General features: G+C 35.6%; 1 long non-coding RNA gene and 1 pseudogene across 1 annotated transcript; one reads left to right on the top strand and one right to left on the bottom strand.

Moving 5' to 3' along the window:
- The first annotated feature begins 2,913 nt into the window (after positions 1 to 2,913).
- LOC122197218 (uncharacterized) lies at positions 2,914 to 5,066 on the top strand. The gene is made up of 2 exons (XR_006189927.2): positions 2,914 to 4,163; positions 4,884 to 5,066. It is a non-coding gene; the product is annotated as an uncharacterized LOC122197218 (long non-coding RNA).
- Positions 5,067 to 8,441: 3,375 nt separating this feature from the next.
- On the bottom strand, positions 8,442 to 14,489 carry LOC111883305 (putative disease resistance protein At3g14460; annotated as a pseudogene).
- Between the last annotated feature and the right edge of the window lie 1,222 nt (positions 14,490 to 15,711).

Raw genomic sequence — 15,711 nt, 5'->3', positions numbered from 1 at the left:
GAGTATGGTCAAACCTTTGAATCTTTAAACTTTACAATTCCTCACCTGAACTGAATGTTACATTATGACACCTCTATATCAGGTTGGGGAGTTGTTCTTATGTAGAGGGGTCCTGTGATTGCTTATGCTTCGAGGTAGCTAAAGCCTCATGAGGCAAATTACCTTACACATGATTTAGAGTTGGGGGCTATGGTTTTTACCCTCAAGATTTGGAGGCACTATCTTTATGGGATTAGGTGTACTATCTAAATTACCCATAAGAGTTTGAGGTACCTGATAAATCAAATGAATTTGAATATTCGGAAATAGAGATGGTTGGATGTGGTAAAGGATTATGATTGTAGGATCCTGTACAACCATGGGAAGGCCAATGTGGTGGCCGTTGTCTTGAGCTGCAAGGCAGTGAGTATACCTATTAGAGATGTATGTCTGAGGATGGTTATCTTTTCTCCTTTGATGGATTTGATCAAGAAGGATTAGGTGGAGGGATTGGAAAAGGAGAATTGGAAAGTGGAGTGAATCAGGGGACAAATTCCTTTATTTATTAGAGAAAGTAAAGGATTGTTGACTCGGTGTGGAAAAGTTTGGGTTCCGACTACTGGTGGGGTGAGGCAGACAGTTCTAGAAAAGGCTCATAAGTCAAATTTTTCGATCCATCCAGGGGCCACAAAGATGTATCGGGATCTGGAGCTGAGTTATTGGTGGCCTGTACAAAAATGGAGACAACAAGGTTTGTAGAGCGGTACCTGACTTTCAGGAAAGTCAAGGCCGAACATCAGAGTCCCCATGACAAGATGCAACCATTACCCATTCCCATGTGGAAGTGGGAAGAGATAACCATGGATTTTATCACAAAGTTGCCAAGGACAAAACATGGAGTTGATTCCATCTAGGTCATTATTGATAGATTGACCAAGAGTGCACACTTTATACCTATTAGCAAGAGTATATCTGCTAAGAAGTTGGTCGCCATTTACACTTAGGAGGTGGTGATTCGGCATGGGGTGCTAGTTTCAGTAGTTTCAGACCGAGATGTTCATTTCACCTCTAGATTTTGGAGGATGTTTCATGAGGAGTTGGGTACTTAGTTTCACTTCAGTACAACATACCACCCTAAGACCAATGGATAGAGTGAGCGGACGATTCAGACACTCGAAGATATGCTCTGTGCGTGCGTGTTAGATTTTGGAGGGAGTTGGGATAATTATCTTCCACTGGAAGAGTTATCTTATAACAACAGTTAACATGCTAGTATTGACCGATAACCTTTTGAGATGTTGTATGGGAGGAGGTGGAGGACCTTGGTTTGTTGGGGTGAGGTCGAGCATCTGGTCATGGGGAGTACTAAAGTGGTGCTCAAGACCACTAAGTTGATTCAGTAGGTGCGTGACAAGTTGCGAGTCACGCAAAGTCGGCAGAAGAGTTATGGAAAACGGCGACGTTCGGACCTCGTGTTTCAGATGGGGGACTTGGTTCTTTTAAAAATGTTACCTTGGAAAGATGTCATCCAATTTCGGAAGAAAGGCAAGCTGGGCCGTCGATTTATCGGCCCCTTCAGGATTACGACTTGTTGGGCAAGGTTGCACACCGGCTAGATTTTCCTGATAAGCTCAGTCAAATACACAACACCTTCCATGTCTCTCAGTTGCAAGAGTGTGTAGCTGATGAATCAATAGTGATCACTTTGGATGATATTCCAGTTGTTGAGTGCCTGAACTATATGGAGAGACCGATTGCGATTCTTGACACGAAGACCAAGGCTCTACATAACAAAGAAGTGAATCTAGTAAAGGTGCAATGGCATCACAGGAATGGCTCAAAATTAATGTGGGAGCCTGAGGATGAGATGCGGAATCACTACCCAAACTTGTTTGTAGTGGCGGACTTCGACGACGAAGTCCGATTCAAGTGGTGGAGATTTGAAACACCAATGTTCCAAGTATTTTCTATTGTGGCTTAATTCTTTAAAAAGTTTGCAAATTTGCTCCCTATGTTGGGCGCACGGGATAGGTACGTCGGGAGTAGGCGTTTAAATGATGATCGAAGATCCTTTGCATACGCTGGTGTACTACTAAAGAGGCCAAACCCCAATTTTTAGGGTTTGGACCCAATTTAAAGATCATTATGGCCTCATATCCTTTCTTAACTCTGGCTTCCATGTCTCTTAGCCTCCATTTTGAAACCCTAATTGTTTGAGTGTGTTTTGAAGCCTTAGAAGGTTATTTTGGTGTTCTTGGTGGTGAAGGAGGACCCTTGGAGTTGTGGTGTTTCAGTTAAGCCTTTGGATGCAACAATTACTCATCCTTGTGCATCTTCTGGAGGTATAAAGCTCCAACCTTGATGTATATTTCTTTAGATCTAGCTATATAGTAATATTTTTTTCATTAATTGTCCCATAGCTTAAGATCTTGGGAGTTTGAGAATCTCCAAACCTAATGAGAGGAGTCCTTCATTTTAAAGCATGGTGGTTCATAAAAATGGGATCTTGGCCCATGCCAATCGTGCATGATAGACCTATTAAACCTTTTGGTCATGAATAGGACTTAAAGTATGATTTGATGGGCTTTGAGCATATCTACACATCCTATTTGTTCATGCACCCTAAAGAATTTGATCTAGGTTTTCACTAGCTAAACATGCAAAATTGAATACAAAGAAAAAACCCTAATATGCATCTATTAAAATTGAAAATAAGGATTTAGACACATACCTTAATTGTTATTTAGTAATAACAATTATTCCTTGAACTCTTGAAAGATAGTGTCTCAAATGTTGCACCTCTAATGGCTTACAGACACTCTTGCAAAGGATGAGAGGAAGGAGGAGGGAACACTTTTAAAATTTCGGCTATGCTAGGTTAAGGAACAAGTGGCCAAAAATCCTGTCAAGAACTCACATTGCTATGTAAGCGTCGTTGTTGCTGGTTGTTGCACCACTGACATCGCCGCTCACCGCATGTGGGTGATTGGGTTTATTTTCCGATCAAAGGACGAGTGTTGATGCTTTTACTACTGCTGTGCATATTGAGTGTGCTTTGTTTGGCCAGAAATCACAAGAACAGCCACCACCACCACCGTGAGGTGGTGGCTGTCGCCATATACCACCACCGACTACCATAAGGTTATTAGTCTGTGTGTGTGTTTATTCTGGGATTTAGTGTTGTATATTGTAATCGGTGATGAATTAATGAAGGGAAAGCTCATAACCACCACCGTGAGGTGGTGGTGTGCTTTTTTTGTGTTTAGACTTCGTTTGGGATGCTTGGACAAAAATGGACTAGAACCATAACCACCACCGTGAGGTGGTGGCCGCCGCCGTGAGCCGCCATTGACCAGCACTACCCGAGGTGGTAGTGGGTGGTGCCCGACTAGGGAAACCCTAATGGGCCTAATGAAACCCTAATGGATCTAAGGGCTTAGCTTTTGGGCCTATTGGGTTAGAAACCCTAATTAGGGTTTAGAAAACCCTAATTTTGGAATCATTGGCTTGGACTAATCGGGACCCGCATTTTGGGCCATTAGGATTGGATCATGTATTAAGCCCTACCACACCAAATGATTCACCTAATAGAGTGATGGACTTAATGGATTAAGCCCTTAATGGGTTAAGTATGAACACTTAACCATAATTGTCATTTCATGTGAAAACCCTAATTTTACTTGGGCCTTGAGTTAGGCCTTTCTATTTGGTTATGGTGATTGGGCTATTGATGGGTCATCCGAAAATAATCATATAGACTAAGAATATATGGATGGGCTTAGGGTAAGGCTTATGTGAGGGTTTGGGCCCAATTTGGAAAATTGGGCCATAGCTGGGCCTTGAGGATTATGATAGGTTGGACCATTGGAATGCCAAATGTGTGGACTGGACTAAATGGTTGGGCCTTAAGATAAGCCCATATAGAGGTTTGGGTCCAATTTGGAAATTGGGCCATATGTTGGGCCTTAATTCATTGATTGGTTTTGGGCCTTCAGAGTGGGTGTTTGGACCTTGGTTTTCGACCAAGTTAGGCTAAGGGTAAAATAGTCTTTTTACCCCAACCATGGACTTATGGTTATGTATTGGAACCCAATTATTGTTTGGGTGTCGTTTTGATGTTGATAGTTCGAGAATTTGTCAACCAACAGTTGGAGTTTTTATCCGCAGGACTTAAGCAGTGACAGGTGAGTCTCCTAACCATACCAATGGGTCTAAGGCACCAAAGCCGACCCATTTATTTATTTGTGATGATTATTGGGAATGTGATATCGATACATCATGTATTTATGTGAAGACCATGCGGGGGTTCCCATGGAAATTAGTTATATGTTGTATGCTAGTTGATTGTGTGATAGTTGGTATGTTAGTTTTTTTTGTGATACTTGCATGGAAGACCTCGGGGGGTTCCCGAGGCACTTAGATGTAAGACCTTGGAGGGTTTCCACGGCATCCTAGGTAAAGACCTCGGGGGGTTCCCGAGGCGCTAGGGCTTAAGACCTTGGAGGGTTTCCATGGATTCCTTAGTTAATACCATGTAAGGGTTCCCATGGCATTGGGCTAAGACCATGTGGGGGTTCCCATGGCACCCAATGTATGGCCCTGGAGGGTTTCCAGGGCATCCTTATATGTTTGCATGTTTAGCTCATATGTATGTATGTATGGTCTGATTGGTAGTTAGTGAAGACCATGTGGGGGTTCCCATGGCAGTGTGCTAAGACCCTGGAGGGTTTCCCATGCACCCAGTGTAAGACCCTGGAGGGTTTCCAGGGCATCCCGATATATTTGTATGCATGACTTGGGTAGTTGATATGGTTAATGTGATTATGTGGATTATGTGGATTATGTGGGGTATGCTCTAGGGAACTCACTAAACTTCGTGCTTATAGTTTTGTTTATGGTTTCAGGTATCATTGGTTTAGAAAGGAAGGGCTCAGCTTGATCGCAGCGCACACACCCATGTTTTCTGCATTATGTGATTTGGGACGAACTTTGATAAATGTTTTTAGTTAATCAGGTTTTTGGAATGTTTGGATTTAGAAGATAACTATGTTGATTATAATAAAAATAAAAAATTTACCCTTGATTTTTGGGTCGTTACAATCTAGTTTTAAAATCTGGTTTTGTATATCTTGAATAATAATCATTTTTTCTTTGAATGCATCTTTATGCTTCTAATGCAGTATTAAAATGAGTTGAAAATTCAATCAAATGCAAATCTGAGTTAGAGAGTAGCCCATAAAAGTAAGTTTCAGCTTCAAATCTTGATGTAGTCCTCATCAATCCAGAGAATGTGCATTCTTTGAAATAAGTGGGAATCCATAAATCTCTCATTTTGTACATCTCATTAAACCAATTGTTTTCATTTAAGTGAAACTCATCCATTAAGTTTTTCCATGTTGATTTAAAATCTTGTTTGAGTATTGTTTCATTCCATGAGTAACATTCAATGCTTTCACTTGAAAGTAACCCAGCTCCAAAAGTTATTTATCATTTATGATTATCTATACCAATAAATGGTGCAAAAATCATCCTATATCCGTAAAACAAAGAAACGACAAATTTATTTTTTCAAATTTTTAGTAATGATGCAAATTATTTAATTAAAATTTTTAGTAATGATGCAAATTATTTATTAACATTTTAATATTATTAAATATATGATCCAGTTACTTTTATGAAATTAATGATTCTAAATACAATGATTCAAAAATATAATTTAACGACTTACATACTATCTATTTAAATTTGACCTAATTTAAGATAATCATTATTTGATTCAATAAAAAAATATTAATCTTCAAAAAATCTAATTATACAAAAATTTTATAATTACATTAAAGATTCAATTGATTTTTGAATCTTTTATTCTAAAATTTATATTCAAAAAATCTAATTATACAAAAATTTTATAATTATAAACAATGATCCCTTATTCTAATATTTGTAAATTCAATAATTCGAAAATATAAGTAAATTGTGGATTCACTTACTAGTTTGTTCGATAAGTTGCATCAAACCCAACAACATCTCCAAAGGCAGAATAGTTTCGTTTTGCTTCTTCATCCGCCCAAAACAATCCAATCAATTCTCCATTACTTCCAGCACTATGGTCAAATGAACATTCTTGTAAATAATCATTTTTCTTCTTCAACTTGTCTATCACAAAATCTGCATCTCTTTCTCCAATAAATTCAATCCAATTCCTTTTGAAATTTTTTGTATCTGTTCCTGTAGCTCCAGTATTCTCAAACCACCACCGGACTCTTTTATATATTTATATGCAACACTTGGTCCCATGTTTACATTTGACATATCATATATGATTTTCTTTTGTGAAAATGTGAGTCTTCTTTCAGAATTTAGAAAAATTTTATCTTCTACATGAACAAATATATGTGTATTTTCTTCTTTAAGTTCATATATGTGCCATACTTTATTATTGTTAACTTCATTCTCACATATTCTTCACAGTTTACTCTAATAGAAGGTTTTCTGCTTTTTTTTGTTGTTGTTTGAATCTTTTAAAGTATCATATGCAGATTTCTTTTTTGATCCTTGCATATTACATACTATGTATCTTCTTTTATAACCTTCTACTCCTTTTACTATCTTTGTAGATCCTATTCTTGTTTCAAAACCACTTTTCCTAGCATATTCTTTATAAAATGTTAAACCATCTTTAAATGTAGGAAAAGTTTGTCCCTTATAAGGTCTCATATCTAAATTTGGGATCTAATATGCTTTTCCATTAATTATTCTCACAATTGGATCATACATAGAATATGATGAAGATTCTACATTCTCTGATGAAGATCCAATATTTGCTGTCATAGAACCATTGTTAATAATTCATAAAACATTGTATATTAAATCATATAGTACAAAAAAATAATATTTTTTAATAACAAAATTACCTTGATCATTACTTTCTGAATTTGTTGTTTTATTGTTTCCGCTTTCGGCATCATCAACATGCATTGTACATTCTATATTTGTTGAATGTTGATCCATAACTTGCTTTTGACCTAATATTAACATAGAACATGATATTAACACAATTTTTAATTTTTTATATATATCATTGTTTATATTTGATTAACCTTTTGTATTGGTCAATTTCAATATCACTCATCATATTATCAATAAAAAATTGAAAACAAATGCTTTTCGTACATAAATTACGATGATCTAAATTTTTTTATGAATAAAAATTCAGTTTTTAATCTAATCATAAACAGTTCCGTATATGAACAAATTTTGTTATAATTCATGTCTTTTCAATCGTAATGTATTTAACTATCGACGAATGGAGATTTAAATCGAAGTTTTTACAATAAACTAGATTTAATCTTGTCAACTTCATAGATGACTTCGTTAAAATTGTAACTGATTTATCGTGTTTTAATACAAAGCATTACAAATCGGCAGTAACGCATTTTTTTGAGTTCGAATCTAAGCTAATTTTGTGTTATGTGAATCTAAATTGTAGAGTTTCAATAGAATCGATGATAATTTTAGTTTAACCTTATTTGAAATTCTAAAAGAACTTGAATGAATGATGATCAAAGCAAATTTTTTTCGTTTTTTGAAACAAAAATTCATGATTATCAGTAAAAGATAAGTTTTTAATATAAATGTAACCTGATTTCGTATGATTTGAATCGAATATTGAAGATTTTAGTAGAAAGAATCTCGATTTTGTCGTTGTTCTTCGAATTAGCTTCATGATAGGAGGTGTAGACGTCGTCAACCTGAAAGCTAATGACGTCGTCGGAAGCTATAGAGCCCATCCCAATGATTAAAGCAAGGTATGTTGTCCAACATTAGCAGCCCATTTATATCTTTTTGGACCTAAATACCCTTAATTAGCCTGATTCGCCACGGTTAGTCCTCGCCGTCCTCACCGAAAAAAGAGTCTTCACCGGAACCGGATATATATATATATATATATATATATATATATATATATATATATATATATATATATATATATATATATGTGTGTGTGTGTGTGTGTGTGTGTGTGTGTGTGTGTGAGAGAGAGAGAGAGAGAACAAAATCCATTCTCTTGAAGATAGTGCCAAGTCGATGATCCAACAACTCAACCTTTTAATCTAATTGCACGAACAAGTGCACAAAAGAGCAAGAGAAACTTTTTTTTTTTTAAATCTATCATCATATATAATCAATTGTTGCACCATGCATTAAATAAGTCATGGGTATATCCGATGCCTACATAGGTGACATGTCATCACTAAATAAATTCTTTTTACTTTTAATTTTATTACCTATAACGACGAGGACATTTCACTCCTATAGGTATTAGGTCTGAATTTGTTTCAATTTCTATAGCGACATGTCCTACCTAAGGGTAGAAACCAAATTTCTAATAATTTTTTAATTTTATTTTAATTTTCCAAAACTAACAACAAAATTTAAAAAAAAAAAAAAAAAAAAACAAATTTCAAGAAATACATCAATTTTAATACCATAGTCTAAATACAGAGCAATTATTCAATATAGCAATCATTTAAAATCTAACTAAAAACAAATCATTTGGAAAAAAAACAATTCATTGAAAGAAACAAATTATTCAGAAAAAACAATCATTAAAGAAACTACTCATCGTCTCCTGATTCCTCATCATCATTATACTCTTGTAGAAGCACATCACTATGCTGGTTGCAAGCTTTTGGCCCACTCCCTTGGTGTGACTATGACCATCGACTGAAGAAGAGAATTGTCCATGTTCCTTACATGCATCTCACTTTACAATAAGCCTCTTCTGCATTTTTTTTTAAAAAAGAACGTTCAGAAGTAGTATTTTGTACCCCAAAAGGAATACTACATTTTGCATTGCCCCGACTAAAAATGAATTTAGACAACAAAATCGACTGAAATTTAGCTTAAAAAGATGCAGCTTTTATCCCATTGACAGTGCAGCCCCTGTTTTGTCTTTTCGTTTTCTTACGAAAAGCTACAAATTTTCAGGTTAAATTCAAGAAATAGCAACACACTTCCATAACTGCTGCGGGAGTTTTGTTCATAACTGAAGCTACAATTTTTCTGGAATTTTGTTTCATAATCTTTACATTTAGCACAAACAGAACCTAAAATTGACTGGATTTATATTCTGTCATCAGTTTTACATTTAGAGGAGTTAGAGAGTACATTGCTATGTAATCTCAGCATTACCTCCACATTTAGATTTAGTACAAACAGAACCTAAAACAGTTTTATCAAGAACTGATACAACTACCTTTACTTTATAGGGAAAAGTCAAAGAATAGCAACTTACTTTAGGCCGATTTCCATTTTAGGCAATGTATTTTTCCATTTACTCACATTAGCAACCAACGTTTATTTTCATTCATTTCAGATAAGAATTCAATTACCAGGTAATGTTAAGATCTTAACATGGTAATGATCTGGACTTTCTACGTATATTTCAACTAAAAACAATTTTCCATCTTTAATTATTTTCTAAGCATTTTTCAAAGCCGAAATGACTGGGAAAGAGAAAACCCATGTAAAAGTGGTCCTAAAATGGATAGAAAATATAGTGCATGAAAAAGTACATTGCCTAAACTGGGAACCGACATAAAGTAGGTTGCTATTATGAATATTTGAGCAGACTCAAGACCAACAGCATCCTATTGTAATCTATCTTTTGAATCAACAATATTATGTATCAACAAAATAGCAAAGTATTAACTTACATAATCATTAGCCCAGCCACAGATTTGATTATTAGCAAAAGTCTTATTATCTAATTTATGCATACATTGATCTATAAACTACAAGAAATGAAAAACAGAGGGAGGGGTTACCTTCATATTAAACTTGTAATTTCCATGGGATATGAGAGATCAGGGGCCAGTAGTCGCCTCTTTTACTATTCTTTTTTTTTTTTTTAATTAATTCTGGACATCCATAGATCCTCACACTCGAAAGTGAAGGCAGAAACACTTTTTGTAGATGCTTGAGAGAAAAATGGAGTCTTGTTGAAACCACCCTCATTACACTTGATCAATATCATTTTAAATACTAGGTTGTAATGAGTTAAGTTAGTATTACTCATAGGTTAGATGGAATGATGAATGAAGAGCATAATAATTGACATTTTGAAATAAATAATTCTAAAATTCTCATGTATGTAAAATGATTCATCATTTGAACATATTCATATTGTTTGTTTGAACTTCAAGTATTAGTATAAAGATTTTAAAGTCTAACTTGTACAACTTCACCAAATAATGTGAGCTCTACAATCAATCCTAATTCACAAATTATTTTGGAATTTTGAATCTGCTGTTTTTCTTTAGAAAATTGAAGTATTTACGCTTCTTAATTAACTATTTTGACTTATTTTGGAATTCATGATGGGCTTTCCATGTACACAACTTCAATCATATTCAATAACTAGAAACAGAAAAAGAAACAATCGCATGTACATTTTAGCATCCATATATATTGACACACTAACAATATTTTTTTTATTATATACACGCTTATATTGATAGAATATTTGCATTTTGTTTATAGTAAGAAAGCAAAATCAATTATTATATATTTATAATTTATCAAGGTGGAGGGAGAAGCATACCTTCAGAGTAAGTTTGTAACTTCTCAGTATATGTTGGTGTAAGGGATACGTGAGATGTGGGACCAGTAGGAGCCTCTTTTACTACTCCTTTCTTTCAGATTTGGGCATCCTTCAATTGTCAAGCTCAAGAGTGAATGCAGCAACATTTCTGGTAGATCCATTGTCTTTGGGCAGTGGTCAATGGAGAGATGCTGGAGGGAGGTGAGGTGTTGGAGTCCCAATGAAACCGATTCCACTTTCTCAAATCCATTTATTTCAAGAGAAGTAAGAGATGAAGGAAGAAGATGGGACAACTGACACAAATTACTCACATCTTCTGACCGTCCACCGATTAAAATTAGGTCCACAAGTGAGGTTGGAAAAGTCTGTGGTCCCCACTTTGAAATGGACTTCTTCAACCCCCCTATTTCAAGAGAGGACAGCTTTGGAGGCCAAAGCCCACGAGAAAAGGAAGAATCCATACTTTTGACAATTTAATATTGTCAGATGTGTTAACACATTGAGTTCTGGCAACTCGTGGTCAGGAAATGACTCCATATTTGGACAATCTGTTATTACGAGTTCCCTCAGGTGATTGAAGGAACTCAAATCAGTGATCGATTTCAGATTTGGCCAATTAGTTATATATACAGATTCAAGCATGAGTATGTCTGAGTTGATCAGAGGCTTCTCTCGTCCTCCTAGCAACTCCTTTTCCAACAGATTATCACAATTCTGGATGAAAAGTGACTTGAGGCTATTTGGACAGCTGCAATGCTCCAAGCTTTTACAACTCCATAGGGTCAAGGTCGTAAGAGATGTTAGGTTGCTCCCACAATTATCCTCCTCTTTCTCTCCTAAACTCACCAAATTCGAACAATTACCTACATCCAACTTCCTTAAATTCACAAGAACTTTACTTGCCTCTGCTTCTGATTCCCACAAGTATCTTATTTCATTACACTCTTCAATGCTTACTTCTTCAACTGCCCCAAGATACTCTATAACATCTCCCCACACCTGATCATTAAGTCCTGAAATACAACTTATATTCAACATGGTGACTGATGAAGCTACACGAACCAGACTTCCTAACACTTCATGACCGCACCCACCTATCCTTAGACTCCTCAGGGAAGGTAATGCTTCAAGTGAAACTCTAACCAAATTAGGACAATCATCTAACCAAAGCTTCTGAAGGCATGGAAATGTTGTATCGACAATTACCCCATTATTATTGGTTGACCACACCTCCCACCCTTTCATATCTCGAAAAGAAAGATGTTCAAGTTTTGGGAATGCAAGACCAGTAGTCCCAAGAAACTCCAAACCCACACCTTTCACCTCATCCATGCCTTTAATAAACAACTCCTTAAGCAATGGTAGCTGCCCAAGTGGCGGTAGATATGTACACTTTTTACAATCACTTATCCAAACACGAGTCAGCTGACCAAACGAGGGATCCCCAACCCAACTTGGAAACTCTATACCTCCATATGACACGATTTTTAGTTCTTTTAAAGTATCATTATGAGGCTTGAGCTCAGTGAGAACCTCCTTTTCAAGCATTTCCTTTCGAGAACCATCAAATGCATCACTCCATTCCAACTCTAACTCACTTATCTTCTTTTCAGATAAGTTCGCTTCCCGTGCATGCATTGAGCCTTGTACTTTTTCCAGCCCCTTAATGGTAATTTTCCCTTGGAGAGCTTTTAAATCTTTAATGTCAATTATTGAAAATCCGTTGTCTCCTCCAAAAGCGACCCCATACAGAGTTTGTAGGCTTTTCAACTCAAGAATCCCTAAGGGCACCTTCTTTACACTTGGAGTATTCCTCATGTCAAAATGCCGCAGATATTTGAGCTTTGCGAGGCTCTCAGGCAACATTTTTAAACGATAACAACCAAAAACAATCAACGTTTGTAAATTATAAAGGTTGCAAACATTATCCGGTAAATGTGTGATTTCAGTTCGAGATAAATTAAGATACCGCAAGTGCTTCAAACTACCAATTGATTCAGGTACCTCGCTTATTCTAAGTTGACACAAACTTAGAACCCTTAACAAAGGTAACTCGAGAAGTAAGTCATCAAGGACCTTATTTGATAAGTAAAATGTTCTCCAACTTTCTTTTTTCCCAGCATACACTGCTAAGAATGTTCTCAAACTTCCAGCTCCTTTGAATGCCTCAAACCTTTTGTAAACCATGTATCTCTCACAAACAAATGAGAAATGGCGGTGCTTCTCCAAAGCTTCCTTCCTAAATTCCCTCTTCATCTCAATGTCTAACCTTGAAAAAAAATCTCCTGCCACAGACGTTGCCAAGTCATTCATGATATCATGCATCACAAACAATGATTTGTCATCAGGTGCATGTTGAAAAAATGATCTTGAAAACAACTCTTCAAAACCTTCATGACCTAAGCGTTCCATCGACTTGCTTGCGGTTGATTGGTGCAAAAACCCTTCTGCCATCCACAACAAAATCAACTCCTCCTTATCGAACACATAGTCTTTTGGGAACAAGGAGCAGTATGCAAACAACTGCTTCAAAGAGGCAGAGAGATCATTGTAGCTTAGTTTAAGAGCCGGAACAATCTCATCTCCCTTACCTGACTCCCATATTTTATTATTCAACAATTCCTTCCATTCTTCTTCGTCTGTTTTTGTCCTCAACAACCTCCCAAGTGCAATCAAAGCCAATGGCAAACCATCACATTTTTTTATAATACCTTCGCCATGTGGTTTTAGTGTCGGATGTGAGTCAAAGTTAGTTTTCCCCAGGGCATGTTGACAAAATAAAGATAAAGCATTATCACGTGACAAAACCGAAAGGCTATAAGGTTGATTGTAACCAAGTTTGGTTAGCAACGACAACTTTCGGGTCGTCATGATAATCTTACTTCCCGGTGCCCCTGCAAGAAATGGGCGTTCCAAAATTTCCCGATCGGCATAGCTTTCACTCCAAACGTCATCAAGAACTAGAAGAAATCGTTTTTTTGAAATCTTTTCTTTTATAGCTACTTGAAGCAAATTTAAATCCTTAATTCCGTGGGTTCCCCCGCCTATGGAATCGAAGATAGTTTTGCTTATACCAAAGATATCAAACTCGTCAGAAACACAAACCCAGGCCTTGACTTCGAATTGATCCTTCACTTGTATCTCGTCATACAAAAGTCTAGCTAGAGTGGTCTTACCCACCCCACCCATACCAACTATCGGCACGATGCTATAGTTTTTATCACTTGGTTCATCCCTCAGTAGCTTATGGAGCAATGATTCCTTATCACCTTCACGACCAACAATGTTAGATGCATCGATCAAAGAGGTTTGTAATCTTCTGTTGGTATGTTTTGGGATTTCACCTTTCACACTTAAACCAAGATTATCTTTTTCCTCTACCAGTTCTTGTAACTTGATGGTAATATTATCTAACTTGCTACCCATCCTACTACTTAATGAGAAATTTGTGCAACAAGTTGGGATTATCTTTCTTACCAAGCTGGTGGAGGCTCCAGATTCGTGGGTCAACTCACGATGCATAGTTTCGGTTGCCAAATTATCAAGTAGGTCATCTATGTCGTAAGCCAAATGTTGGAGACCATTCATCCATTCTTTAACAGCTTCATCACTTATTTCCTTTTGAGAAGCATCATTAAGCACAGATCTGATCTGGATTAATGACCTCTTCAGTTTCTTGAGCTCAGAATCAATCCCCTTGGAGCGAGCGATCTTCTTCAACGCTTCAGAGGCCAGCTTTTCAAAGACTGCTGTCAAGAATGCAGAAAGAACGATTTCAGCCATTGCTTATTGTGAAGACTCAAAATGGGAGCACTTGGTATGTATGTATGTATGTATGAATTTTTGGGATGCAGATGAAATGAGTGCAGAAATAAGAACAATTCAAGCCATTCTTAATAGTGATTTCAGCCATTTTATGGTCAACATTTTATAATATATATTCCACCTCCTAGCTGGCTGACAAAATGCGATCAACCACCCCGCAACAAAAAAAAGGGGGTAGGGACAACAAAACATTTACCAACCACTAGACAACATAGAAAGGGATAAGATAATGTTAGATTCTCATATAATATTAATATTATTAATCATTTTTTCCACATCAGTTGGTAATAGTTAAGCATTTTTTTAATTGAGGTATCATATACGGAACTTTGAGTCTCTAAGACCAATAGGCAATAACATCACTTATATATGTTCAATAATATCATCTTACTAAAATCAGCATTTTCTATGTTGAGACATTTTTTATAATAAAGATTTTTACAAATTTCAAATAACTAAAACTTTGTCTTCTTGGTTGGTACTTTCATATATACATACATTCTATTGGGAAGAAAGTTTTTAATTATAACAAACACTTAATAATTCTCATTTGTCAATGGGATACATCTCCACTGGTTATATTTATTTTTACTGTTGTTAAAAGTCTCATTTAATGTAAGCTTTTACACAAGATACCTACAGGTACGTCTGATAATAAGGTTAAAATATATCAATCTGACAGCAAGTTGCTACCACTTATAAACATATTCCAGTTCTTTTGTATTAGATATTTAGATGCATTCAGTCAAGTGGCAATAATCTACAAAATATTATTGCTTCAAATTTACTTTGTTCGAGTGTTTAAAATAACAAGCAAAATGAAAGTAATTGGCACATCATACATTGTTTTGGACTTTTGTTTCTATATATATTTATCTTTTTCCAAACCTATCACTAGCACTTTTTTGACAAAATACCAAAAGTTCAAACATTTCAGAACCCAGATTATATAACTCAAACCAAGTTGCTACCACTTCATCCTAACTTTAGTTTTCTTTACAACTTTTTTTCTCAAAAGTTTGTTTCTAATATGTTTTTTTCTTTAAAACTCATATTTATACAAAAAAAACATAATTTCACTTAAAAAATTTATTTTTTCTATATAAAAACTTTCTTTTTAAACTTTTTTGTATATGAAATATCTAATTATAAAAATAGGTTTGGATTATTTGTATGATTTCTCTTAAAAAATCAATTATGAAATTAAAAGTAACCCTAATTTATATTATCAAATTATAGTTTGTCAAAAACTAGTTACACTCATTTTAATATTATTTATTTGTTCTTTAGTCACATTTATA

Source organism: Lactuca sativa, chromosome 3 (assembly GCF_002870075.4).
Source record: "Lactuca sativa cultivar Salinas chromosome 3, Lsat_Salinas_v11, whole genome shotgun sequence".
Lineage (NCBI taxonomy): Eukaryota > Viridiplantae > Streptophyta > Magnoliopsida > Asterales > Asteraceae > Lactuca > Lactuca sativa.
This window is presented reverse-complemented; position numbering and strand designations above follow the sequence as displayed.